The sequence below is a fragment of the Monodelphis domestica genome, chromosome 6 (genome assembly GCF_027887165.1).
Source record: "Monodelphis domestica isolate mMonDom1 chromosome 6, mMonDom1.pri, whole genome shotgun sequence".
Taxonomy (NCBI): Eukaryota; Metazoa; Chordata; class Mammalia; order Didelphimorphia; family Didelphidae; genus Monodelphis; species Monodelphis domestica.
In genome coordinates this window covers 76,688,999-76,716,515 of record NC_077232.1, presented here as the reverse complement: position 1 = coordinate 76,716,515, position 27,517 = coordinate 76,688,999, and the positions used below count along the sequence as shown (strand labels likewise).

The 27,517-nt window shown below is 35.1% G+C and overlaps 1 protein-coding gene across 6 annotated transcripts in view; it reads left to right on the top strand.

The window, feature by feature from the left end:
* CTBP1 (C-terminal binding protein 1) overlaps nt 1-27,517 on the top strand; it is a 558,787-nt gene that overhangs the window by 28,866 nt on the left and 502,404 nt on the right. For 5 of the 6 annotated variants that reach the window (XM_056803644.1, XM_007496867.3, XM_056803648.1 and 2 more), the window contains exon 2: nt 25,533-25,578. The exons of the other annotated variant lie outside the window; for it this stretch is intronic. The gene's annotated coding sequence lies outside the window, so the exon portion shown is untranslated. The remainder of the gene's footprint in view (nt 1-25,532; nt 25,579-27,517) is intronic. 6 annotated transcript variants of the gene reach the window in all.

Genomic DNA, 27,517 nt, shown 5'->3' with positions numbered 1-27,517 from the left:
CTGATAAAAAAAAAAAAGAACCTGGACATCATATTACTGTAAATCAGGAAAAACTGTTCTGACCTCCTTTAAAAAGTTGAGCAAATAGAAATTGAAAGAATCCACCAATTACTTCCTGAAAAAGATTCTAAAATAAAAATAAAAAATTTCCAAGAATCCAAATCCAGAAATTCTCAGGCCAAGGGAAAAACATACTGCAAGTAGCCAGAAGGAAACAATTAAAATACCAGGAGCCATAATCAAAATTACACAAGACCTGGCAGTCTTTATATTAAAGGAACAGAAGGCATGGAATATAATATTTTGAATGGTGAAGGATCTAGGATTATAACAAAGAATCTAATACCCAGAAAAACTGAGTATAATTCATGGGAGTTGGGGTGGGTGGATGGAGTAGTTTTGACTGAGAAATGAGTTCTTCAAGGAGATCCAATATTATAATTACAATAATCAAAAACTCAGGGGAAAGTAGTATGTCAATTGGATTTTGCCATAAGTTCCATGGGATGAGTCCTTTCAGAGAGACAAGGAATTCTGTATTTTTAAGATTGGTCATGGAGCTGATGAGCCAGCTGTTATTAAGTTGTAGACCAATGCTTGTACTAAGAAAAGAATAAAGTATTTACTGAAACGCCAGTTGTTAACTAAATTCTGAACTGTCTGTAACTCCATTTTTTTAAAGTAAACATGTGGGAAGCAGGACAAGGTCAAAAGCTTTTCCAGGTTTTTCTAGTCCTAATTTAGGCAGTTGCTAGCCAGGACCTTAGGGCCCTGTTGCTAAGATCTAAAACAGCTTAATTTAAGGAGAATCAAAAAGGTTTTTTACTCACCCGTTCTTGCAGCTGTAATTTTGAAGCCAAGTTAAAAAAGAAAACAAAACTGACTGATAGAGCAAGTAATAAAGCAAAGAGACAAAGGAAAGAGATTTCACAGAAGCTTTTTGAGGGTTTTCTCACCAATTTTGTGGTCGTCATAAACTGTAATAATTAAAATGGTTGAGGATATAAACTGTAGTGATTAAATAGTGGAAGACTTAAATTGTAGTAGATATAATAGTGGATGAGTAAATTGTAACTGCAGAGAATATGTTTTCACTACAGTGTCTTGTTTCAAATCAAATATAAGGTGGTCGCCAGGGAAATATTCCCAATTATGAATATACCCAAGTCAACTGGGTTTTATAGAGAATTTAATTAATAATACAATGAGGAATTAAAGAAAGAAAGAAAGAAAGAAAGAAAGAAAGAAAGAAAGAAAGAAAGAAAGAAAGAAAGAAAGAAAGAAAGAAAGAAAGAAAGAGTAAGAAAGGAATAAGTATGAAGGGCCTTAAGCCAACATGGCCTAGACCTGAGTCTTAAGAGAGAGATCAGTCAGTCCTTAATCACTCACCACAAGATCTGTCCAAGCAAGAATATAGACACCAGTTCAGCCAGCCATCCTTCTCCAGAGAGGGATTCTTCTGACTGTCCTCAAGAGACTGTTCCAAGAGCCTGTTTCCAGAGCTCTCTCCCAACAGCCTCCTTTAGAGACTGGTTTATTTTTTAAGAGCCTGTCATCTCCTTATGTAGGGAATTTTCTCCTATGTCTCCTCCCCTAAGTTCTTCCATCTACCAATCACAGTAGATGTTTTTCAAAGGACAGACTATTCTTAGTTCACACCTAAGTAGACTAATCTTTTGAGTAATTCACACCTGAGTAGACTAGAATCTCTAGAGTAAGTTTTCACCTCTTTGCTTCTTGTAAGTTCACAAGTTGCTTGACCTTTATAGGTACTTAGCACCCTTTTTGTATTAGTCCTAAAATAGGCATGGCTTAAGTATGGGTTTAAGTACTTTTCATTGTTCAGCAAGGAGTTTTTCCCCTAAAGCAGGCTTAAGTACGGGTGGAGTCGAGGTCTTCACATTCCTGATCTAAGTAGCTTCACTGCCCAAATGGGGAATGGTCCCAATGGGGAATGGTCCCAATGGGGAATTTTTAAGGTTCACAATCCTAACCTTATGAAGTAGGGTCTGAGAATTTTTTAAGGTTCACAATATAGAGGACTAACAAGAATTTCCTTAAAAAAATCAGAGCCAAAAATAAAACTCAATGAGCAAATTAACTACTCAAGGGAAGCATAAAAAAGTTAATATAAAAGTGAAAACTTATGAGTTTTAATAAGATTGAATTGAGTGCATTCATATCTAGGATGGTGATAATTGAGATGGTTAAGATATCTATGATACTTGAGATATTTAAGGTACTTAAAGTACTCAAGATACCCAAAGTACTTGAGAATTTTATCTTGGCAGTGAGAAGAAGTATACATAGAAGGGAAGGAGTAAGCTGAAGACAATGGGTTAAGAAAATCAAAGGAGAGGCAAAAGGAACATAGAGAGAAGAGAAAAGAAGAAATAGAAGGGGGTAAATTATGTCGCTTGAAGAAGCAATAGAAGTCAATACAGTGGAGGATAAGGAAGGTATTGGCGGCAATACTTGATCCTTACTCTCATCAAAATAAACTCTGAATGGGAATAACACCTACATTCAGTCAGCTATAGAAACCTACCTTATCCTATAGGGATATAGGACAGAAAAGGGAATAAGAGAAGGGAAGTGAGTAGACCAAAAAGGAGGGTGAGTTGGGGGAGGCAATGGTCAAAAGCAAAACTTTTGTAAATAGGAAGGAATGAAAGGAAAGAAAGAAAAGGGTAAATGGGGGTGGAAAGATTGAAAGAAATAATTAGTAATCATTACTGAGAATGGGAATAGAATGAACTCACTCATAAAATGGAAAAGGAGAGCAGAATGGGATTAAAAAACAGAATCCCACAATATAATATCTACAAGAAACACTTTTAAATCAAGGAGATAGAGTAAAAAGCAAGGGCTTTTTAATAGCAGAATCCATTATGCTTCTGCTAAAGTTTAAAAAAAAAGCAGGAATAGCAATTATGATCTCAGAAGCAAAAATAAAAACTGGCTCTAATAAAAACTGGCTCTAATCAAAAGAAATAAGGAAATCACATCTTGATAAAAGGCACCATATAGATAGTGAAACTAAATCAATACTAAACTTATATGCACTAAATGGCAATGCCTCCAGTTAAAAGAGAAATTGCTTAGGGAGGGCAGAGGTCAAAGAATTGGGCATGCAAACCAAAAATACTTGAAAGGGAACAAATTAAAAATTCCCAGTTGAAAACTATATTAGAGATCCTAAAAATTAAAGGATAAATTAATAAAATTGAAAGTGAAAGAACTATTGAATTAGTTTCTGGTATTTTGAAAAAACAAATAAAATAGACAAAGTACCAATCAATTTAATAAGAGAAGTTACATGAGTTATAGGAGAAAATAGTAAAACCTTTCTAATGGGGGACTGTAACCTTTCCCTCTCAGAAGAAGCCACATACAAGTTTAGAAAAGTTTGGTATAAGACTTCTGGAGAAAATTGAATGAAAATGGATTGGTACACATATTTTTCTCAGCAAAATATGGCCCCTTCACAAAGATTGACCATATAATAGGGCATAAAAAACTCACAAATGTAAAAAAGCAGATAATGCAATTAAAACTACATTCAACAAATTATACTTGAGATATTTATGGTACTTGAAGTACTCAAGATGTTTAGTTTTTCTGCTGCAGAAAAGGCAGCAGAAAAACTAAAAATTAATTGGAAACTAACCTTATCCTAAAGAATGACTGACTGGGTCATAGAAACAATCAAAAATTTCATGAAAGAGAATGACAATGAGGAGATAATGTACTAAAGTTTATGGAATGCAGCCAAAGTGGTACTTAAGTGGAAACTGATGTCTCTAAATGTTTACATCATTAAAATGGAGAAAGAGCAGATCAATGAATTGGGGACACATCTAAAAAAAAGTAGAACAAATTTTAAATACCCAGTTAAACACCAAATTGGAAATATGAAAAAGAAGAGATGAATAAAATTGAAAGTAAGAAAACCATTGAACTAATAAGACAAGGAACTGGCTTTATAGAAAAGAAAACAGATAAACCATTGTTTAATTTGATTTTAAAAAAGAAAGATGCAAACCAAATTATCAGTATCGAATATGGAGGTAAAATCACAACCAATGAAGAAGAAATTAAAGTAATTATTAGAAGTTATTTTTTCTAACCATATGCCAATAAATCTGATAATCTAAATGAAATAGATAAATATTTACAAAAATATAAACTGTCTAGATTAACAAAAGAGGAAATAGGTTGCTTAAATAACCCCATCATAGAAAAAAATCTTAACAAACTATCAAAGAATTCTCTAAAGGGCCCCAGGATCAGATATATTCACAAGTATATTCTACTAAACATTCAGAGAACAAAAATTAACTCCAATACTACGTAAACTATTTGCAAAAATAGGACAAGAAGGTATCCTTCCAAATTCTTCTAATGACAAAAATATGGTAATGATACCTAAACTAGTAAGAGCTTAAACAGAGAAAGAAAACTATAGACTAATTATGCTAATGAATATTAATGCAAAAAATTTAAATATCATACTAGCACAAAGATCACAGCACTATTTCACAAGGATTATGCACCATGATGAAGTAGGTCAGGAATGCAGGAATAAGTCATTAGGAAAACTATCAGCATAATTGGCCATATCTATAATAAAACCAACAGAAACTATATAATTTTCTCTATAGACATAGAAAAAGCTTTTGATAAAATGCAATATTCATTTTTATAAAGACATTAGAAAATATTGAAAAAATGGAGCTTTCCTTAAAATGATAAATACCATCTATCTAAAACCATCAGCAAGCAGTATCTGTTATGGGGATAAACTAGAACCTTTTCCAATAAGATCAAGGATGAAGCAGGGATGCCTATCATCACCACTACTCCTTAATATTGTACTGGGAATGCTAGCTATAGCAATAAGAGCAGAAAAATAAATTTAAGGCATTAGAATAGGCAATGAGGAAGCAGAGTTATCATTCTTTGCAGATATGATATACATAGAGAATCCCAGAGAATCAACAACAACAAAAAATAATAGAAACAACTAACAACTTTAGCAAATTTCAGCATAAAAAATAAATCCACATAAATTATTAGCATTTTTATATACCACCAACAAAATTCAAAAAGAAGAGGTAGAAAATGAAATTCCATTTAAAACAACTATATAAAATACCTGGGGGGTATACCTACCAAAACAAACTCTGCAACTAGATGAACACAATTACAAAACACTTTTCACACAGTCAAACCTAAACAAGTGGAAAAACATTCATTCCTCATGTATAGACTGAGCCAGCATAATAAAAATGAAAATCATACTAAAATTGTTACCTCTTCAGTGCCATACCAATCAAACTACTCAAATATTTCATAAAACTAGAAAAAAAACAATTTATCTAGAAGAACAAAAGGTCAAGAATATTAAGGGTATTAGTGAGAAGAAATATGAAGGAAAGAGGCCTAGTCCTACCAGATCTTAAAATATATATATATATACATATATATATATATATATATATAAAGTGGTAATCCTCAAAACAGTCTAATACTGGTTAAGGAACAAAGTAATAGATCAATGGAATAGGCTAGGAAATCAACGCACAGTAGTTAATGACCATAATAACTTTGTATTCAATAAATCCAAAGATCCAAGTTATTGAGGTAAGAAATAACTATTTTGGAAAAAATAGAAAATAGTATGATAGAAACTAGGCACAGACTAACATCTCGTACCATATACAAGATTAAAAAAAAACAAACAGATACTTGATCTAGAAACAAAGGATAATAACACAAAATAGGAAAACGTACAATAGTTTAACTGTTAGACTTGTGGATAGGGGAAAAATTTATGACCTAACAAAATATAGAGAACATTAAAAAAAAAAGGAATGGATAATTTGGAATTAAATTAAGGTTTTGCCCAAAGGCAATGGAACCAAGACTAAAAGAGAAACAACAAATGGTGGGGTGGGGTGGGGTGGGGGGAGTTATATCAAGTGTTTGTCAAAGGCCTCATTTCTCAAACATATAGAGAACCAAATCAAATTTATAAGAATACAAAGCATTCCCCAATTGAAAAATTGTCAAATGATATGAACAGGCAGTTCTCAGAAGAAATTAAAACTATCTATAGTCACATGGAAAAAATGTTCCAAATTGCTATTGATTAGAGAAATGCAAATTAAAATAATTGAGAAACTACCTCACACGTATGAGATTGGTTAAAATGGCCCAAAAGGAAAATGATAAATGTTGGAGGGGATATGGTAAAATTGAGACATTAATATACTGTTGGTGGAACTGTGAGCTCATACAACCATTCTGAGGAGCAATATAGTACTATGCCGAAGGCTATAAAAGTATGTATATCCTTTGATCCAGCAATACCACTACTGCAATTATATCCCAAAGAGATCAGAGATAAGGGGAAAGGACCTACTTGTACAAAAATATTTTAACAGCTCTTTATATAATGGCAAACAATGGAAACAGAGGAGATGTCTATTCATTGGGGAATGGACAAGTTGTAGTATATAGTTATAACAGAATACTATTAAGACTTAATAAGAAGAAGAAGAAATGATGAACAGGATGAATTCAGAAAAACCTGGAAAGACTTATATGAATTGATGCAAAGTAAAGTGAGCAGACCCTGGAGAATATTATATACAGTAATGTTATGATTAAAATTATTTTGAGAGACTGGTTTTGGGTAAGAATATTTTACTGACTAGCTTTATAACCAATAAAATGACAGGTTAGTGGTCACAGTTGATGACTAAAGAACCTGCTGGACCTTAAGACAAATCTCTTGAACATCCCAAGACACCTCTAATTGATAAATAGTAATTAGCTGGTGTTCCATCAAACCCTCAGTCCTTCTCCCAATTGACCTGTAATGGTTATCAAGAATTCAGGAAAAGAATTCTTGTCTCTTCTTTCTATTAAGCAAATTCTATTTAAAAAGAGGAAGACTTCCTTTGGAATTCCTAAGAACAAAGAAAATGCAAAAAGCAGTAAACTGGATGGAATTCTCTGACCCAGAACCCAAACACCCGTACACAGAGATTGAGGCCTAGAAAGGGCCTCTTGATATAAGAATTAATGCAATATATGAAAAATAAATTCCCACAGGAACAGAAATATTGGATGATGATCAATTGTGAAGGACTAAACTATTATTATCAAAGCAAAGTTCCCAGATAAACCCAAGGGAGTCTTGATGAAAAATATTATCCATAGCCAAGAAGAAACTGTTGGAGTCTGATTGCAGATCAAAGCATGCCATCCTTCACTTGATTTCCTTCATGAGTTTTTTATTGTATATGTGATATGTGTCTTCTTTCAGAGCATGAGGAGTATGGAAAGGAGTCCTTCACAATTGATCATCATCCAATATTTCTGTTCCTGTGGGAATTTATTTTTCATATATTGCATTAATTCTTATATCAAGAGGCCCTTGCATGTCTTGCATGACAGCACTGGTATAAGGTAAAACAAACTATTTGCTGCCTCAGAAAGGGAGGAGAGGGGAATAGCCTGAATTGTAAAATCTCAGATAACAATTGTCAGAGATTGTTTCTACATGTAATTGAAATTTTTTTAAGCTAAAAAAATTAGACAACAATAATAAATTTAACACCATATTCCTTTTCAGAATAATTTGATGATTTCTTGACTTTCATTAATGTCTGTTTACTTCCCCTTCAACATTTGCCATCTCTGCCAGCTTGTTAGGTGTTTTTTTTTTGGGGGGGGGGGTGTTGGGTTGTTTTAATTTTCATTTCTCTCATTATTAAGGATTCTTAACACTTTCATATAAGTGTCATTAGGTTAAAATTCTTTTGAAAAGTTTTTGTTCATGCCCTTTTACCAACATTTATGCATTGGGTTATCCCTCAAGTCGTTTATATTTGTGTACTGTAACCACTCCCATTTATACCTAAATATCTAGCTAGCTACCTTGATTATCAGACTTCTTAGAGATTTTTGATACAAACATTACCACCCCTTAAATAACAGTCTTTTATCCTACCTGCATTGATTTTGTTCCTGTAAGTTTTTCAAGTATAATAATTGATAACTGTTTTGTATTTTAACATGTCTTTTTTAGTCCCTTATTTTGTTATGAATTCTTTTAGCCAAAGAGGAAGATAACCTATTCATTTTTATATGAAGTTTTATGATGTGATCTTTTAATATTTGTTGAATATCCATTTAGAATTTATTGTGGCATATGAGATAAGGTGCTAGTCTAAGGCTATTTTTTTGGTCCAACTACTTTCCAGTATTCCCAGAAGTTATTTTCAAATTCTAGCAGTTATTTTTGAATACCAGAATTTATGTCCATCATTTTCAGTCCAGTACATTCTTTAACTGTTTCTACAGGATTTTTAAAAATTTCACAAATAGAACATTGGGAATTAAAATGGATTATATTACATTTCACCTTTTAAAGGGTACTTTCTATTTTATTAATCAAGGGATAATGACACATGAATTTTACTTCTTTCTGAGTAATTCCTAGAAATATTCATACAAATTTCTCTCTCTTCCCATTCCTACTTCCGGGTCTTCTATTTGTATGGAGTTGTGGACTGATCCAACTGATTGCTGACTGATTCCAGAGGGCAATTTGGAACTATGCCCAAATAGCTATCTATAAAACTGTGCATACTTTTTGATATGGTAGTATTACTACTGGGACTGTATCCCAAAGAGATAATAAAAAAGGAGAAAGGACTTATTTGTACAAAAATATTTTTAGCAGCATTTTTTGTAGCAACAAAGAATTGGAAATTGAGGGGATATCCATCATTTAGGGAATGGATGAACAAATTGTGACACATGTTGGTGCTAGAATACTGTTATACTATAAGAAATGATAAGATGATTTCAGAAAAAGCTGGAAAGATCTGCAGGAACTGATGCAGAGTAAAATAAGCAGAACTAGAAGAACATTTTACACAATAATAGCAATATTTGGATGATATTTCTGTGAAAACTTGGCATCTCCCAGCAATGCAGTGATTTGGGACAATCCTGAAAGACTTAGGATGAATAATGCTATCCACCTCCAGAGAAATAACTTAAGAGTTGTCTTTCACATCCATGTGTTTATGGTTTTATTTTGTAAAGGGTTTTTTTATGGTTGAGACTGAAAAAATCTAAATTTAAATGGTCGCCAAGGAAAATCCCAAATAATAAAATACCCAAGTCAGCTGCCAAATTTTTATGGTGATTTAATTACAACAGGAAGAAGAAAGTATTGGGTGGGGGGAGGGGAATAAAGAGGGAGAGAAGGAAAGGAGTTTAACTCAGAAACACTCTGGCTCAGGCTGAGTCAAAGCAGGCATTAAGGCCTTGGAAAACCAGGGCAAAGAAAGGGGTCAGTTCTTATCATTCACGTGACTGATCTGAAGGAAAGCTGTCTGCAGGGCTCCTCCAAGCTCAAGCTCCAGGATCGAACTGAACTCTAGCCCTCTCCACAGGAAGTCATGAGAACTCCAAAGGCTGCTCTCTACCTCACTTCCTGCATCTCACATGTGCCAATGGTGGCTCAAGCTTGACTTAGGACAGCCCAGAGGTATGTCCTTTTTTTGCACATGTCTGTTGAAGCCCATTTTCTTAGACAATTAAATCTTGAATTTGATGCAGACTTTCCTAATCTTGTTAAACTAAGAAGGGAGGAAAAATGTAGTTTCCAAGACCTGATTCGGTTATTCTGTTATTGATCAGGAAATAGCTAAATGAGATCTTCTAAAGAATGGTCTGATTAGGGTGCAATAGTTTTGAAATTCACAATTTGAATGGAGGTTGTGGTTGGCTCTTACAACAAGGATCAATATGGACTTGTATTTTGCATTACAATAAAAGAAAAAGAAAATTGGCATTTTTAGGATTATTCATTTCTATTTAACTGTGATTTGCATATAAATATAGATCTTTAAATGTTATTTCTTTCAAGAAATCTTAGATAATTTAGAAATTAATGAGAGGTAGTTTGCTGGAAGAGCTCTTTGAAGGAAGTATTTTTCTCTATCAAATCTTTTTTTTTTTTAAGCTTCAAACAATAAGCATTAATCTTGTATTCTATGCTTCTTTCAGCCAACTATATAATGGTAAAGTTGTAGCCTTCTATGTTGGTGAAATTGTGGTCTGTTATGGAATATTTCTGCAAAAGCCTGCTTTTCCCATTTAATGGTGCCATTGCTGTATATGTAGATTATTCTCATAAAAAATTTATACAGTTGGAAAATAAGCTTATAAGTTAGTTGTAGTTATTTTTTTTTCCTTTTGCTATCTCCTTTTAGATATTTGGAAAAGATTCACATGATTATGGTTAGATCCCTATAATTAAGATTAATGAGTATATGGAATCGGTGGGAAATAGAGAATTTTATTATTTTTTAAAAACATATTAGCTGAGAATAGCATCTTAGGATAGGAATTTTGACATAACAATCTTAAGTAGAACTCATTTAAAAAATTTGTAGAAATAATTCCTGTAGTAAATTCTTAAAGTTTGTCTTTCAGTTAAGTTAATCCAATTCTCTGTGAATTTGTCTAGTAAACCCTTTCTACATACTTAGCATAATTGTAAAGTTTGCTCTAGATTAAAATAAAATTCTCAATTCCAGAAGTGTAGTCTTTTGGGTTTGAGGACTGCATACAATGTAGCATGGCAGAGCAAAAGCTAATGTTATTTCTGACTGAATTAAGAAAGGCTTGCTGTCCAGAAAAGAACATGTCTCCAGGATTCATGTCACTTCTGGATGTCACATTTTAGGAAGATCATTGATACCCTGGCACATCCAGAGGTGGTAGGTGACCAGGATTGTATTGGTTGAGAAATGGAGATCATATACTAGTCTCTTCCACAAATTCCACCTTCCTAAAATTATCCCCATAGTTCAGGGAAATCCTCATCCTTCTCACCTCAGTTTCCCATCCTGTTATCACAATAAACCCCTTACTTGAGAAAGAAAACTAGTATCTATTATAGTTCACTCAGGGGGGAGAATTGAGAGGAGAGGGTGGCAGGAGGAAGAGAGTTGGTTAAGGGAGAGGATGAGGGAGGAAGGAAGTTAGGAAATGGATTGATCCATTAGCCATCAGTAAGGATCAGTAGGCAAGCCCCAGAGGAAACCCCAGAGCATTCCCTTATAAGCAGTTCCCCTGTGTACCAGCATCCCTGTGTACCAGTATCCCTGTGTGGCATCCCTCAGCATTTCTCATTCCTACCTCCAGTACAAATAAACAGCCTCAGGTTCCTGTAGCAGCTCTCTCTAGTTATAATCCAGAGAACAGCAGTCATTGTAAAAGAAACAGTTTCCCCTCAGTTTATTTTTCTATTTCAATCAGTAGCAGTTTCAGTCAGTTTACATTTTCTATTTCATAATGTTGTTGATAGATACAAGGGTCAGGTAAGTGACTCTTAACGATGTTCTCTGAGGTCTCTTCCAGGTCTAAAATGCTGCTATGTTGAAGTTTCCCTAAGTTTTGTCAAATCTTTTAGTCATCCCTACTCAATTATGGGCCTAGATCAGTTAATCCCTGTAAAGAACACACATACTGTTGAACTAATACAACAGATTTTCATCTTGTAGCATGCCATAACTATGTAATATGTGTTTTCATCCACTTTAAGAAAAATTACAAATGGCTAGATAAATCTCTTTTATTTCTGTGGATGAATGCTCCACAATGTTGCAGGGCTCATTGATAGTAGTGGAAAGTATATTATATTTAGTCAGAAGACCCTGCTTATTTTTAATCTTAATTCTGCTAATCATTATATTTCTTTGGGCCTCAGTTCCTCTTTTATAAAATAAAAAGCTTGAACTAGATCTTTTTGTATGATCTTTTCAATCAATTAGACAAACACCTACTCTGCCAGGCACTCTACTAGATACTGGGGATGCAAAAATTACCCATAAGTCTTTGCCTTCAAAGAGCCTATATACTTTTGGATACTACCAGGGGTAATAGAGCATATACATATACCTAAATACAAAATGCAAGATGGATAAACAGTGATTGATTTCTCAGGACAAGATTCTGTGAGCTGGGGGATATCAAGAAAGATTTTGAATAGGCAATGGTGGTGGAATTGAGCTGTGAAGGAAGCTGTGAATTTCATGAGGTAGAAAAGAGGAGGGAGTGCATTCCAGTCAAGGAAGTCAACCTATGCCAAGTCACAGAGATAGGAACCAGGATATCATGTAGCCTACAGCAAATCTCCTGATTTGACTGGACCAAAGAGTGTGTAAAAAGTGTTAAGGCATAATAACTTTGGAAAGATAGTGTGGAGCCAAAGGGTGAAGGGCTTTTAAATGCCTAGCTGAGCAACTGTATTGTAACTTCCAGGTGGTAAGGAGTTCCTAGAGCTTTTTATTTTTATTTTTTCCCTTTTAAACCTTATTTTATTTGGTCATTTTCAAACATTATTCATTGGGAAAAAAATCATTTTCTTTTCCTCCCCCCCCCCTCCCACCACCCTTCCCATAGCTGACACGCGTTTCCACTGGGTATCACGTGTCCTTGATTCGAACCCATTTCCATGTTGTTGGTATTTGCATCAGGGTGTTCATTTAGAGTCTCTCCTCAATCATATCCCCTCAACCCCTGTAGTCAAGCAGTTGCTTTTTCTCAGTGTTTTTACTCCCACCATTTGTCCTCTGCTTGTGGAAAGTGTTTTTTCTCCAAGATCCGTGCAGATTGTTCAGGGACATTGCATTGTCCCTAATGGAGAAGTCCACTAAATTTGATTGTACCACAGTATGTCAGTCTCTGTACAGTGTTTTCCTGGTTCTGCTCCTCTCACTCTGCATCAATTCCTGGAGGTTGTTCCAGTCCCCATGGAATTCCTCCACTTTATTATTCCTTTTAGCACAATAGTATTCCATCACCAACATATACCACAATTTGTTCAGCCATTCCCCAATTGAAGGGCATCCCCTCGTTTTCCAATTTTTGGCCACCACAAAGAGTGCAGCTATGAATATTCTTGTACAAGTCTTTTTCCTTATTATCTCTTTGGGGTACAATCCCAGCAGTGACATGGCTGGATCAAAGGGCAGACAGTCTTTTATCACCCTTTGGGCATAGTTCCAAATTGCTGGCATCCTCCTTTTAAGTAGGAGGATGACCTAGCATCAGAGCTATGCTTGAGGGATATCACATTTGCAGTTGTGTAGTTGTTACTCAGCAAGTCAGAGAGTGAAGAAGAGCCTGAAGGCAGAGAGACCAATTAGAGTGTTGCAGTAGTCTAGGTGATAGGGGTTGAGGACAATGAAGTAAGATAGCATCCAAATGATCATATAGAAGAGGATGACTGGAAGGGATGCTGAGTAGGTAGAGAGGCCAATACTTGCCATGGTGCTTTGTTCTATGTTTTTCAGGGGGGTTTTCAATCATGTATGATTTCATGACATCATTTGAGGCTTTCTTAGCAAAGACACTGGAGTGGTTTGCCACTACTTTCTACAGCTCATTTTACAGATGAGGAAACTGAGGCAAACCGAGATTAAGTGACTTGCCTGGGGTCACACAGCCAATACATATCTGAGGCCAGATTTGAACTCAAGAGAATTTGTATTCCTGATTCTAGGTCTTGCATTCTGTTTTTTATAATAGATGTTTAATAAATGTTTGTATGGGTGATGGAGAAGAAGCCAAGAATAACTCCACAGGTCAAAACTGGTGACTGGAATGATGGTAGTTCTCTTGACAGAAATAGGGAAATTCTGGCAAAGGGCGGGTTTTGGGGAAATGAGTGTGAATTAATTCTCTTCTGTATATCTTCAGTTTGAGATGTGAAAAAGATGTCTAATAAAGAATTACTGGTGCAAGATTGGAACGCAGGAGAGAGAATGAGGCTATCCAGGAATCTTTGTATAGAGATGATCCACTGACATCTAAAGAGTAGTTGGAAGCTCTTCCTCTCGATAGTGGGATCTTTTATTTGAATTTTATATAGAACATATTGTAAATGTGATCTCTTTATTCAAGCTTTGGCACTGAAAACTTAGTGGGAAATATTTACTTTGTCACCATTTACTTATTACCATTTAAATTTAGCCAATGTAAAACAGTATTATGACCAAAAGAATTGCTGATTACAGTATATATCTAGTCTCTTTTTCAGCAGACATTGAAGTAAAGGGCAGTTCTTGTTGAAACTATGAGGCAGAATATAAAAGGCTATGAACGGTGTTATCCCTTGAAATAGTCGATGAGGAGAAAATGAGCCTGCAGAGTTTATAAAGAAGAAATCTGACTCACCCAGATTATTTTGAGCATATTTTTGCATAAAACCATGAGGAAAATAAAAAGCAAAATGTGAAATAGAACTGATATACTAGTGTCGAATGAGTGATCTTGTGTGTGTGTGTGTGTGTGAGAGCTGATCAGATTCTATCATTTTCCTACTGGATTACTGTGGAAAACATTGCCCATGGGTTAATGGCCAATCATCTAGTTTGAAAGTAGAATTTGTCATCATTCTGTTCTAAATATTTCAATAGCTTGCAACTTATAGTGCATGGACTATAGAGGTTGTTGTGCATGATAGAATGTTTCCCCCATCCCTACCCTAGAATTCTCCAAGAAATTCTGCCTTTGTAGAGAATGGCTTGCCTTGAAATGATTGTTTGTTTTTCTTATGCTTTACCACTAATTATATCTCTATTGGCACACCTAGAGTTTGTATTTCAGCCTGCCATGTGAATTTACTTGGTTTCCTTGGGCATTCTTTCCCAGTTCTTTTGGTAGACTTCACTAAAACTTGGTTTGCCTCTTACTGGCCTGGCTTCACTGTGTCACCTCCTGACAGCACTGGTCAGAGATATTTGCTGATATTTTCCCCTTTACTGTCACATTTTTCAGCTTCCTTCTACTGCTTTTTGGACACATTGGTTCCATATAGATATGAGTACACCCTGACCACTTCTTTGCAATTCTTTTAGCTGACATGGGATAATACTGTTGGTTTCTTATCTGATTTCATTTTAGTAGTACTGCTGCCTTTACTTCCTAATTTAGAAGTTCTTGATATAGGGCTAGTAAGTGGTTTCACAGGATATTTTAAAAAACTTTATATAAATGTCTGACATGAATATTTACTTTTTAATGGTGTTAATGAATAAAACTAATCTTCCAACTTCAAAATATTTTAAAAATAGTAACAATTCATGTCCTCATATCCCTTTAATCTAAATAAATTATAATATAGCTCTTTGCCTTTTGGGAGTTTAGTTGCTCTAGATTCCTAAACTATTCTACTGAACTCTTTAATCAGTTTTGTAGTGCCATAAAATTTCCATTTTGCAATGTTGTTGTGTCTGGCTACTTGACAGAATTATCTGTGTTAATTAGAATATAGCAGCTGCCACTACTTTTTTATGATAGAGGCTAGAGTAAGTTGATGGTTTCATTGATGATTCAATTGTATTATAATTATATTATAGGTTTATAAATAATTATGGTGAATCATCATTGAGAGAGGAACCACAATATTTAGACTTAACACCTCAGTCCCTGAAGTGCTATGAGAAGAATTTTTTTAAAAGGAATTCAGGAATATGGAGTGCCAGCTGTATCAGACCAAGGACATTCAAAGGAAATCTCTACTGGAAACAAAATAATCTGGAAAGCATTGAAGCTTAAAATCTCTAATTGGGAAATACCAAAAGAATGGAAAAAATATAAACTATATTAATACTCCCAAATATCTTTTTGATGTTTACATAATCTTTATTTAAAAATAGCTTTTTGATATCTTTCGTTATTATATCACTTAGATTCTGTTGTCTTCCTTTCCAAATACCCAGAAACCTATTCCTTTTAAGAAATAATTTTTAAAAAAGAAAAAGAGGGAAGAGGAAAAAAAGCAAAATTAATCAACAGATTTCAAAAGAACCCTAACATTATATGCAGTATACTATACTTCTGGATCCTGATGTCTGCAGAGGAGCAGGGAGAGATCTTTTCATAAGTCTACTTCTGGGTCAAGCTTGTTCTTTATAGTTCATTATAAGTATACAACATTCTGTGGTTGTTGTTCATTACATTGTTGTAGTTTATATGTTATATAATATTGCTATATTGTTTGTTGTGCTGTATTTTTGTTCTTTTTTCTGCCTCTGTTTATTTTGCTTTGTTTCAGTTCATATATATCTTGCCAAACATGCTACTCATTTCTTATAGAATAGTAATATTCCATTATATTCATGTGCCAAAATTTGTATAGCAATTCCCCAATAGATGAACATCTACATTGCTTTCAGTTCTTTGTGTAAAGAAGTCAACTAGTCAATCATTTCATCCCGGTGAGTCGTGATACCTTTATCATTTGCAAGTATTATCTCTATTAAGTCAATCAGAGATATGAACTAAGTTGAACACAGCCTAGACAGTCCTAGTTAGTCAATCAAAATCTTTAGTAAACTAGTTATAAAGAAATGGAATTACATTAGACAGAAGGTATATTTGGATTTGTAGAGGAGACAATTCCAAATTGCTTTCCATAGTGGTTATATATTTCACAACTCCACCAAAAATGCAGCAGTGAGCCAGTCTTTCCTCAACTCTTCCAGCATGGACTCTTCTTGTCTTTTATCATCTTTGCTAATTTGCTAAGTATGAAGTGTTATTTCTCTCATAAATGATGTGAATTATTCTTTCATATAGCTGTTAACATTAACTTTATTTGTGTAAAAGCTTTTCCATTTCACTTAATGAAATTATCTATTTTCTTTTTAATTACTTTCCCTCATTAGCTAATAATTTGTTCCCTAGCCATAGCTGTGAAAACTATATAATCAACTCTTCTACCTTTTTTGGCTTTGATATTTAATATGCAAAGCATATGTCCATTTTGTGTTTATTGGACAGAGATGTGAGATGTTTGTGCCGTAAAAATAATGAAAACTGGAAAAATAATAAACCAATGAATTGATCATGGGTTATAAACTGATTTAGATACTCTGCTTGCTGTGCTTACAAGTATCTTCATTTATATAAGTGAAATGAAGCTCATAAGTGAACTTTTCTTCAGGGCCAGGCACAAGGATGCTAAAGAGACTCTTGTTATAAAAAATAAAATACTTATTGAAAATATAAGGATAAAAAAGGATTTCTAACTCTATGGGATTCTAACTCCACCCAAATAAAACTCCCTGGTTCCACAAGGAACTGCTTCTTCTCTTTCTGCAGGCTACTCTTATCCTTCCTGATCTGACTTACCCAAATTTTTACTATTCTAAATAAACGAATACTATTATCTTTATAATTCTTAACTTTGTCTCCAAGTTATAAAAATAACAAAGGCTAGCTGTGGCTGAGCCTCAGCAAGAACCAAGTTAGGACTCAGCCTTAGCAGACTCAGAGTCCAAACCAAAGACCAGGTCTTTCTTTGGTCTTCTTAGAGTTAAAAACAATCTATAAAAACAGCAATAGATAGTCACTAGTGTTTCCCAAGTTGGTAAAGGAAAACACTTAGCTCCTTCAGGTCTTTCCTTTCTTTCCTTCTACCTCAGCCAGGAGAGGGAGAGAAGAAAAAGATGTTATCTCCTCCTAGTCCTCAGAAAGAGACTCTAACTCCCAGTTGCCAAAGATCAACTGTCACACCCAGAGAGCAACTGTCACAGAAAAACCATTAGACTTGAAACTGACACTCTTGTCTCAGATCAGTTTGAAATGCCAATTCTTTCTCAAGCCAGCTTCTCTACTTCTTATTTCTAAACTAAGATAACAAGACCTAATTTCTAATATCATCCTTATTGTACTGAATTTCTGCCAGACTAATTTACATTTGAGGGTTTAGTAAACACTAGATTATTTATTCTTCTTTATCTATTCTTTATTTGTAAAATTCTAATAAGAATGATCTGTGTCTATGGAGAGGATCTTCAAAAATATGAAAAGGGATTAGATAGTCCTTCATAGATGATGCTGAATAGCACTTACCATCATTATAGTCACAGAGTTTACTGAAAAGTGGGGGAAATGCCATGTGCTCCTATGTTAATGATTAAGAAGAATTATCTGACTCAGCAGAAAAGAAAAATGCCTCAGAACCTTTTCTTTTTTGGGCTCAGTCTATCATTCATATGTTAAGATCATTTGAGATTCCTTGGTGAATATAACCACAGAGATAACTCTGTTCAGTGACTCTGATTATTAATATTAAACAGAGCATAAAATAAGGAACATATCATTGCCATATGAGTTTACCAGTGCCATGAGTGAAGGGGTCATATAAGTTCCAAATGGAAGAGGGATTCTGTATATATAGTGAAATCAAGTCAAATCAAGAAGCATGTATTAAATGCCTACTGTGTGCTATGCTTGAGCTACAAAGAAAGGTAAAAAAAGACAGCTTCTGCTCTTTAGCCTCACACAACCTCTCACACAATTTAGTGTGACTTGCAAATACTTTTGTTTGTGTTAGATATATCAAACCCCAGTATATTACAGGATATCTTCAATGAGATGAATGATTTTTCAAAACAACATCAGTCTAGGCATCCATATAGGAAAACTTAAATGGATTAAAAAATGCTTATTATCCAGATTTATGACATAGCATTGAAAAGCCAATCAGTAGCATATAAGTATGTATATTTGGGGCAGACACTGCAAGTGTTCAGTTTTGGTCCAAAATTGATTAGGAATGAGTAGGGATGGATTACATATGGGAAACGGTGCAACTGTTATTGTGCAGTCATATTTAACTCTTTACAACATTACTTTGAGGTTTTCTTGGTATTTGTTTACCATTTCCTTCTCTAGCTTGGGTAGAATACTAGAAAGGGGAACTAGAGACTGAATGAATATGGGCGAAGAAGTATAGTCTAAGGAAAGGAGAGCATAAGATGAGAAAAAAGACACAGAGATGCAGAGAATTCTAACATAAAGTAGGTCTGACAGCAAGTTAGCTCTGGTGGAAAGAGCTCTGGTGGTGAAGAGCTGCCTCTTAGCCTGACTTACTGATTTTTATTAGGTTAACAAGAAGACGGGGAGGGAGATTGATAATCAAACTAAAGGTCTGACAAATTGACATTATGAGGTAATCATCACAAGATATAACTTCAGATCCTAAAACCATAAGTATAGCTAATGTCCAGATCAGGAGTTCATTTGACTTAAGGCATAAAAGCTTGTCTGAAACAAATGTTAAATGATCGTTATTGGCAAAACAAAGAGACTGAGATAGTAGGGAAGTTTTGAGGAAGTGTATGATCAGAAGAGGAATTGAATTGGTCATGTGATATTGACATGGGCATTGTATCTCCAGAAGCTCAGGCAAACTATTATCAAGGAAATTCCTTTGCTCCCTTACATCTTCATGACTCCTAGTCTGAAACATCCAATGACTCCTATGGGACCCTGACTTGATTGTCCTCCTTTGATCATCCTTTAGATTTAAGATGGACAGAGAGATGCACCTCCAGGCTACACCTCGATCCTATCAGGCTACATCTCAGACATCTGTCTGTTCCCTAAAACTAAGGAATCTTTATGAGGGTCATTCCCTATGTCTCCAGGCAGACCCCAGTCAGATGACCAACCTACCTCACCAAATGCCTGAGTGACAACCACTCTAGAATCACTTCCACACTATGACACAACATTTGCTGCAAGAGTATAAAATCCCCAGAATTGATGGGTTCTGGGAGTAGCCTTCCATCTTGCTGTTCTACCTTGCTATCTTCCTGGCCATTCTCAACATTACTTTCCTAAATTAATAAATTTCTCTTTTTGTTTTTAGGCTAAATTTTGGAGTCTTGCATTCTTGCACAAGGTATCCTTCCCAAACCCTAGGGGTACACATCTGAACCCCATAACAATATGAACATAAATGGATGATTTCAGTGCTCATTTGGTACCTTGAAATGTAAACCTCTGAAAGGAATACTTAAGAACACATTAACTGAGTCCTTTTTTGATGGTCTTTGGGAAAACATGGGTAGTACTCTCACACGATGAGTTGTGACTTACCATCTGTGTCCATGGGAAGATTATCTACATCAATGAAATTATAGACCCATTGAAATGTAGTTGTAGGTTTCAGTTAACCTGAAGATTTTCTTATGTGACCTGCATTTTGAGGGTTGTACATAAATGTTAAGATAAACATGATGATAACAACACAGAAACCTTAAAAATGATTTAAAATTCTAGTCATCAGAGAACCCCATTATGATAAGATTATAGTTCATTTTTGCTTTTGAACTTTGGTTTTAGAGGCAGTCCTAAAATTTATAATGAATTTCATTTCCTGAAAAAAAAATGTACTTGAAAGTGAAATGATATAATTCAAATGAAATTTCTCTTAGGTGAAATGCCATAATGTGGGGCTTGTAACAAGGGAATCACTTTAAAAGACTGATATATATTAATTTAAGGTCGCCAAGGAATCAGCTATGTAATTCCTAAATGAAAAACTCAAGTCAGCCTTCAGCCTTTTTTGGAGTTTAATTACAATAGGAGTAAGAAAGGAATTAGAGATAGAGAGAGAGAAAAAAGGGAGAGAAGGGAATAGGGCTTAAATACCCCTTCTGTTTAGGCTGGGCCAAAAGGCCCAAGCCCTTAGATAGCTGGAGCAAAGAAAAGAGATCAGTCCCTATTACTCACGTGTCCAAAATGGAGAAACAGTCTCAGAGGCCCCCACCTTCAGCTTCCTTCAGAGCAAGCCTTCTCAGAGCCCACAGGAACCACACCGACCAACTCTCCCCCTCTCATGGAGTCTTCAGACCCCCTATCTTTAAGGAAACCATCCAAGTTCCTCCCCTCAGTTCTCCCATCTACCAATCACTGTTCATCAATTTCCCTGTGCCAATGGAGGCTCTAGCTTAACCCAGGACCGCCCAGAGGTTTCTGGCTTTTGCACATGTCTGTTGAAGGTCATATTTTCAAATGATTAAATCTTTACTCCTTTGCTACAGCCCTTTCTAAATCCTGTTAACCTGAGTAGGGTAGAGATTGGTATAATTAAATTTTGATCTATGCTGCAGCCCTTACTCAATCCTATTAGGACTGAATAGGGTGGAGATTTATTCCAAGTATCTCCATTGTATCAATTCTAAAATCAATCATGACTCAAAGAAATTCCTGTTCTATGCTTAAGCATAGGTCAAAGTCCTTTCCATTGTTCAGCAAAGGGTTTCTGTCCTAAAGTAATCTTAAGAAGGGAAGAGGAGGAACCTCCCATGCCAATGGGGTTCCCATTCCAATAGACTATCAGTAAGAAATTTTCCAAGTATGAAATATCCCAATGGTGAAATTTCCAACATTTATAAGTCTAAGGAAATTTGAGGTTTACAGGCTATATTCCCTATTGTTGCTTAATTGTTTTTAGTCACTCCCAAATCTTTATGCCTTCATTTGGGGTTTTCTTGGCAAAGATAGAGGAGTGGTTTGCTATTTTTTTCCTCCAGCTCATTTGACAGATGAGGAATCCAGGATGAAGTGACTTGCCCAGGGTCACAAAGCTAGTAAGTGTCTGAGACCAGATTTGAACTCAAGAAGATGAGTCTTCCTGACTATAGATTCTGTGCTATATTCTCTACACCACCAATGCCTTGAAATATTCTTTAGCAAGGGCCTAATGTTCTACTTTATAGATAGGACTAGCCCCCCCACCCCCCAAACAACTTTTAAAACCTTTATAATATACAATACATCAATATTTTATTTAAGGTGTTACATTAATTGATTTAATTAGGTAATACAATAGCTCCATGCAATTAAATTTATCCTAAAAGATTCTCCAAAGGGAAGAATGGCTATTATGCAAGATACAGATAAATTAATACAGAATAGGAAGCTAGGAAGCTAGAGATAGTCTTTTTTTGCCAGACTAGCTCAAATAATATAATGGATCCCATAGTGATATAGTTTGTAGGCTGCCTATTCTATGTGTTAAAAGATAATATGGGCATCATTAAACTCTTAAGTATGAATCATTCAGTCACTCAACAGGCATTTATTAACTCCCACTATATGTGAAACAGTGTTAAGCATTTAGGCTGCAAAGATACATTGAAACTTGCCCTTAAAGAGTATCTGTTCCATTGGAGGAGAAATGTATCCCATACACAGAGATAAGTAAATAAAGAGTTATTGCTGTGATAAAGGTCTCTGGCAACCATGAAATATCAAGAAATACTTTATGTAAGAGTTGACACTTCAGCTGAGCTTTAAAGGATGCTTAGGATTCCAAGAGGCAGAAATGAAAAGGGAGAAGATTCTAGAAGGTATTTAAGATAGCATGTGTAAAGGCCTGGGCATAGAGATAACCTGTCATTTTGGGGGAACAGAAAGGCATCCAGTTTGCCTAGGGTGTATGAAGGAAACTGCTATACAGTAAGCTTGGAAGATAGGTCCAGAGATGGATTGTGAATGGCTTTAAAGCAGAGAAGCAGGAAAGTTTTATTTTGTTCTAGAGTTTCTTGTGCAAGAGAGTAAACTGGTTGGAACTCTGCTTTAGAATGATTCATCTGATAGCCATGTAGAACATGGTTTATAGAGAAACAAAGACTGAAAGGAGGAACAAGAGGGAGCTGCATCTAGTATTGTCACATATGTTCGAGTTATGCCGTGCTAAAAAGTGATGATAATATAATATCTAATCCTATGGACAAGGTGAAAGAACTGCCAGTGGGAGGTGCTTTTCCTCTTGTCAGATTCCCTTTTTTTTTGTTAGAATTTATAACTTTTTAATTTAAAAAAATGTTAATGACAAATTTCCACATAAGTTCAAAGTTATATGATCTAACTATCTCCCTTTCTATTTCCCTCTCCCCTCCCAGAGCTGGCATGCAATTCAGACTAGGTTATACATGTATTATCATACAAAATGTCTTTTCCATATTGTTAATTTTTGTAAGAGAACAATCTTATAAAACCCAAACTCCAAAACATGAATCCAAATAAACAAGTGATAAATCATATGCTTCAATCTGCATTCCTACTCCAACAGTGCCAGACTCCCTTTAACCCTCCTCCTTCACCCCACCTCAACCCTGTTCAGACCCTATCAGGAAACTGGTGGGGAAGAGTAACTTGGATGCTCCTACCTACTAGATAAACTGGGAGTCACCAGTCCTTCTGTTGAGATGGAAAACCACCAAACCTTACTGACATGGGAGCTTGGCTTACTCTGGTCCTTCCCACTTGCTTTAAGCTACTCCGGCAAACACTATCTGACTTTTCTGAAGACCCTTGAGCAGCTGAATTTCTTTTATGTGTTGTCTCCCCCAATTAGAATGTGAGTTATTTAATAAAATTTTTTTTCTTACCTTTTTGTCTTATAATCAATACTGTGTATTGGTTCCAACGCAGAAGAGTGGTAAGGGCTAGGCAATGGGGGTTAAGAGACTTGTCCAGGGTCACACAGCTAGAAAGTGTCTGAGGTCGGATTTGAATCCAGGAGCCAGGTCTCCAGACCTGGCTCTATATCCACTGAACCACCTAACTGCCCCAGAATGAGAGTTCTTGAAAGTAGAATTGTTTCTTTTTTCCTCTTTACAGCCCTAGCACTTAGCATAGTGGTTGGTATAGTAATTATTTAATAAAAGCCTTTTCAGTCATTTATCCCAAATTTGTACTAAGGTGGTAGCCAAAATGCCTTCTATTTTTATGATGTTTTGTATTTTATAATGTCCTTTCACATATCTTCATTTGATCTTTGTAATAGTTTTATAAATTAGGCAGAAGTGATACCATCACTGTTTTGTCCATGAGAAACTGAGACCTAGAGAATTTGATTTGTAAAAAGTTAGATTAAGGCCCAAGCCAAAATTCTAATTCAATTTTCCTGACTTCTCTGGGAAACTTTCTAGGAAGGCTGAATATTCCACACCTGAACTTCCTGTCAGATTAGAAAGTGGATCATCATTAAGCTCCTCCCAGTATCTTCCTTTATACCTTCTTTTTGGTGTCCCTTTTAGCAAAATGCTTAGCATATAGTAGCACTTAGTAAATGTTCATTGAATTAAACCGAATTGAATGTTTCAAACTCTTCCTCTCAAACTGATTAGTCTTATCTATGTTAAGCCTATTTTAAGTCAATGACTTAAATATTCCTTCCTACTTTGTTTATTTTCATCTTTTAACTCCTCAGCATCTTAGTTTGCTCATCTCTAAAATAATACAGTTGGACTAGATGACCTTTGAATTTCCTTCTAAGAATTCCATGATCTATTTTTCTTCCTTTCTCAATTCTTCTACTATGTGAGACCAAAAATTTTGTGAAGTCAATGCTTACTCAGCTTGTTGCTCTTAATGTAATATTTTACTACCTGCCTTTTCTGTTTTAAGGAGTGTAAACTTTAATCTGTAACCAATATTTAAGTGTCTGTTATATGAAGAGTTTTGAGATTAGTGGAGGTCAAAATTTCAATAAGGATATATCCTTTCAGAGGAAGCTAGGTGGCTCACTGGATAGAGAGCCAGACCTAAGGATGGGAAATCCTTCATTCAGATCTGACCTCAGATACATCCTAGTTGGCAAGTGTCGCTGGGCAAGTCACTTGACCCTGATTGCCTAACCCTACCTGCTCTTCTGCCTTGGAACCAATACTTAGTATTGATTCTAAGACACCAGGTAAGGATTTTTTAAAAAAGAGATATGTTCTTTGTCTTTATGACAAAGTTCAGTTTATTAAGAGTACAATTTACCTATGTAACCTGAATTCATACAATTGGTATAAGATTGGTGGTGGTGAAGGAGATCTTCTTAGAGGAAGTTTTAAGATAGGCTTTTTAAAAATAGGAATTTGACAAAATAAAAATGAGGACTCATTCTGAGCCTAGGTAAAGTTGTCCACAAATGCCCAGGTATTTGAGAGAGCAGGGTTTGTTGGGTTAGAAGCAAGGAGCTGTGCCAACTCTTACTTGACTAGAAAATAAGCTATAGATAGAAATATTATATTAAAAAATCGCTCCAGACAGGGTAACACTAGATTACAGAGAAAGCCTAGAATGCCAGGCAGGTAAGTTTCTACTTGACTCATTAGACAAAAGAGGGCTATTAAATATTTTTGAATGGATAAATAACAGGATTAAATAAATGAAATTATGTTAGCTGTAGAATGAAATATTATGGAATGAGCAAGAAGGGCTAGAAAAGGAGGCTGTTAACAGTAGAACAGGTAATGAGAATTTGCATTAAAAGTGGTAACCATCAGCATCAGAAGCAGAAGATAGGTGTTAAAATATGTTGCAAAGATGGAATCTGTCAGGTCTGGTAAGTGCCTTGGAGAATTGGGGGAGAGAAAGGAGTCAAAGATCATCTTAAGGTTATCAACGTGGGAGATTGTGTGAATTGTGGTTCCATGAATGGCAATTGAAATCAGACAGAAATAATACCATTACACATTGCTAAACATTATTAATTAACCTTTATGTGAAGGGGCAGAATTATATGACATGTTTTTGAAAAGGATGCATGTGGGATTCCAATTCATATAGAAATCCTTAAAAATTGTAAGCAGTTAGATTAGCACTAATTTATTTTCCAATATGCTTATCAACAGGCAGCGTGAAGTGCTTGTGTTTGGAGTACTATCAAGACCAGAGAAGGTCAGTATTATCCATTCATGCTAACAATGCTACTGGTCTTTTGTGTTATACAAAAAGGTGAACATAAATGGCCACTGGAGAAGCTTATATGCTACCCAGTTATCCATGAGACTTGCAGTCTGGAGAAGATAAGACTTCCCCAAACGTGGTGGAATCAAGCAGCACTAGGTGGTACAAAGAATCACTGGGTGAAAAGCTTCAAAGTAGAATAGTGCTTATTTTTATAATAGCCAGGGAAGCTTTGCCTCATGGAAATCTTTCATATATTACAGAACTGCTTACTGCAATTAGTATTTAAAGCATTTCATAGCAAATGTGAAAATTATTGTTCTAAATTTTAAAGGAGCAATACTTTTTAATAAAGCATTTTGAGGGAGATGGATGGGGTCTAGAGATTACATGATTACCACAGGGTCCCATTTTTCTGAAATCCCCTATTTTTTCCATCTGTTCTTGGTTTCTGACTTTGCTGGGAATTGTTTAGAAATGGGATTACCATTCCATTGGAAGCAGTGATCACCTTAAGTAAAGAGGGAGAAGGATGAACAAAGCCAAGTGTCTCTTGCATGTGGGATTCCTCTTGCAGCCTGGAAGACTTCATTTCATATGCTTCATCATATAATTCATAGCTGCAGGATCCTTGGCAAGTCACTTTGCTTGTCTTTTTTCAAATTGCAGAAGTAAATTGGAATTAGTTTTAATGCAGTTATTTTTAGATTTAATATTGTAGAATGTAATTTTTCCCTAATAATCTAAGTTCTGTGTTAAAAAAATAATTCTTAAGGGTTACTCCAAAGACTAAGTGTTTATGCCAGCTGATGATATATCTTTCTTGTCTAATGGAGAAGTGGCATTTATTGCTTTTAAAATATTAGGATTTTTTTTGAAAAATACATGATAAGAAATAATTTAGGACTCAAGGAGGTTATTGTTTTTCTTGATAAAGAAGTACTTGAATGAATTATAATGACTTAAAAAGACTAGAATGCCTTTTGGAAAGCCTGCATAATCAAGAAATAAATTATTTGGGTATTGAAGTATCATTGCTGTTTGTCAGTGAAAGTAGTGCTTTGCTATTAAGTGCTTCATGGGAAAATTGTGAAACTAAGGAAAAGGTTTTTTTTCTGTTTGTTTTTTTCTGAAGAGTGGAACTTACCTTGCCAAAGCCTTCTGCTAATGTCTTATTGTGGTTTGGGGGCAGTGTTGGATTCCCAATTTCTAGTGGGTCTGCAAGTTTAGCAGGTCCTATTAAATTAGAAAGACTTCTGCTACTATAGGCAAGTGGCCGATTATATGTCTGCCATCCAAAAACTAAATTCCTTTCTTTTGGAGAGTATGACTGGGAGTTGGCTCTAGCAATTCATGACATAGTATGCTTTGGAATGAGAGAGGGGAACGGGGATTACCTAGGTCAGGAGTTTCTAACCAGTTTTGTGTTAGAAACTTCTTTGATCGTTGGGCTAAGTCTACAGACTCCTCAGAATATTGTTTTTAAGTACATAAGTACATATGTAGAATTTTAAAGGAAACCAATTCTGCTGAAGTACAGTTATAAAAATATTTTAAATAACAAGAATAATATATGTATAAGTAAGTGTTTAAAATCTACAGAAGCATTGTTAAGGTCTGATTTTCCCAATAAACCCAAGCAAATAATTACTTTTGTTAGTTTTCATTGTGATTATCCATCATAAAAAGTTACTCTGCTATTCCTGAAGTTGAGAATTCTTCATGGAATAATAATACTTGGGATATGAGAGCATATTTTGTTTCACAGAGTTCATTGAAATTTGACATCTACTATTTTTTTTTTTAATCTTTGGGAAATAGGTATTCCTCTTTATGGATAGGGCTTCTATTGTGATTTTTCCAACTTACCTAAAAGTCGCCACCTTTTGGTAACATGATACCCTAATTTTGTTGGGAAAAAAGATTGTTT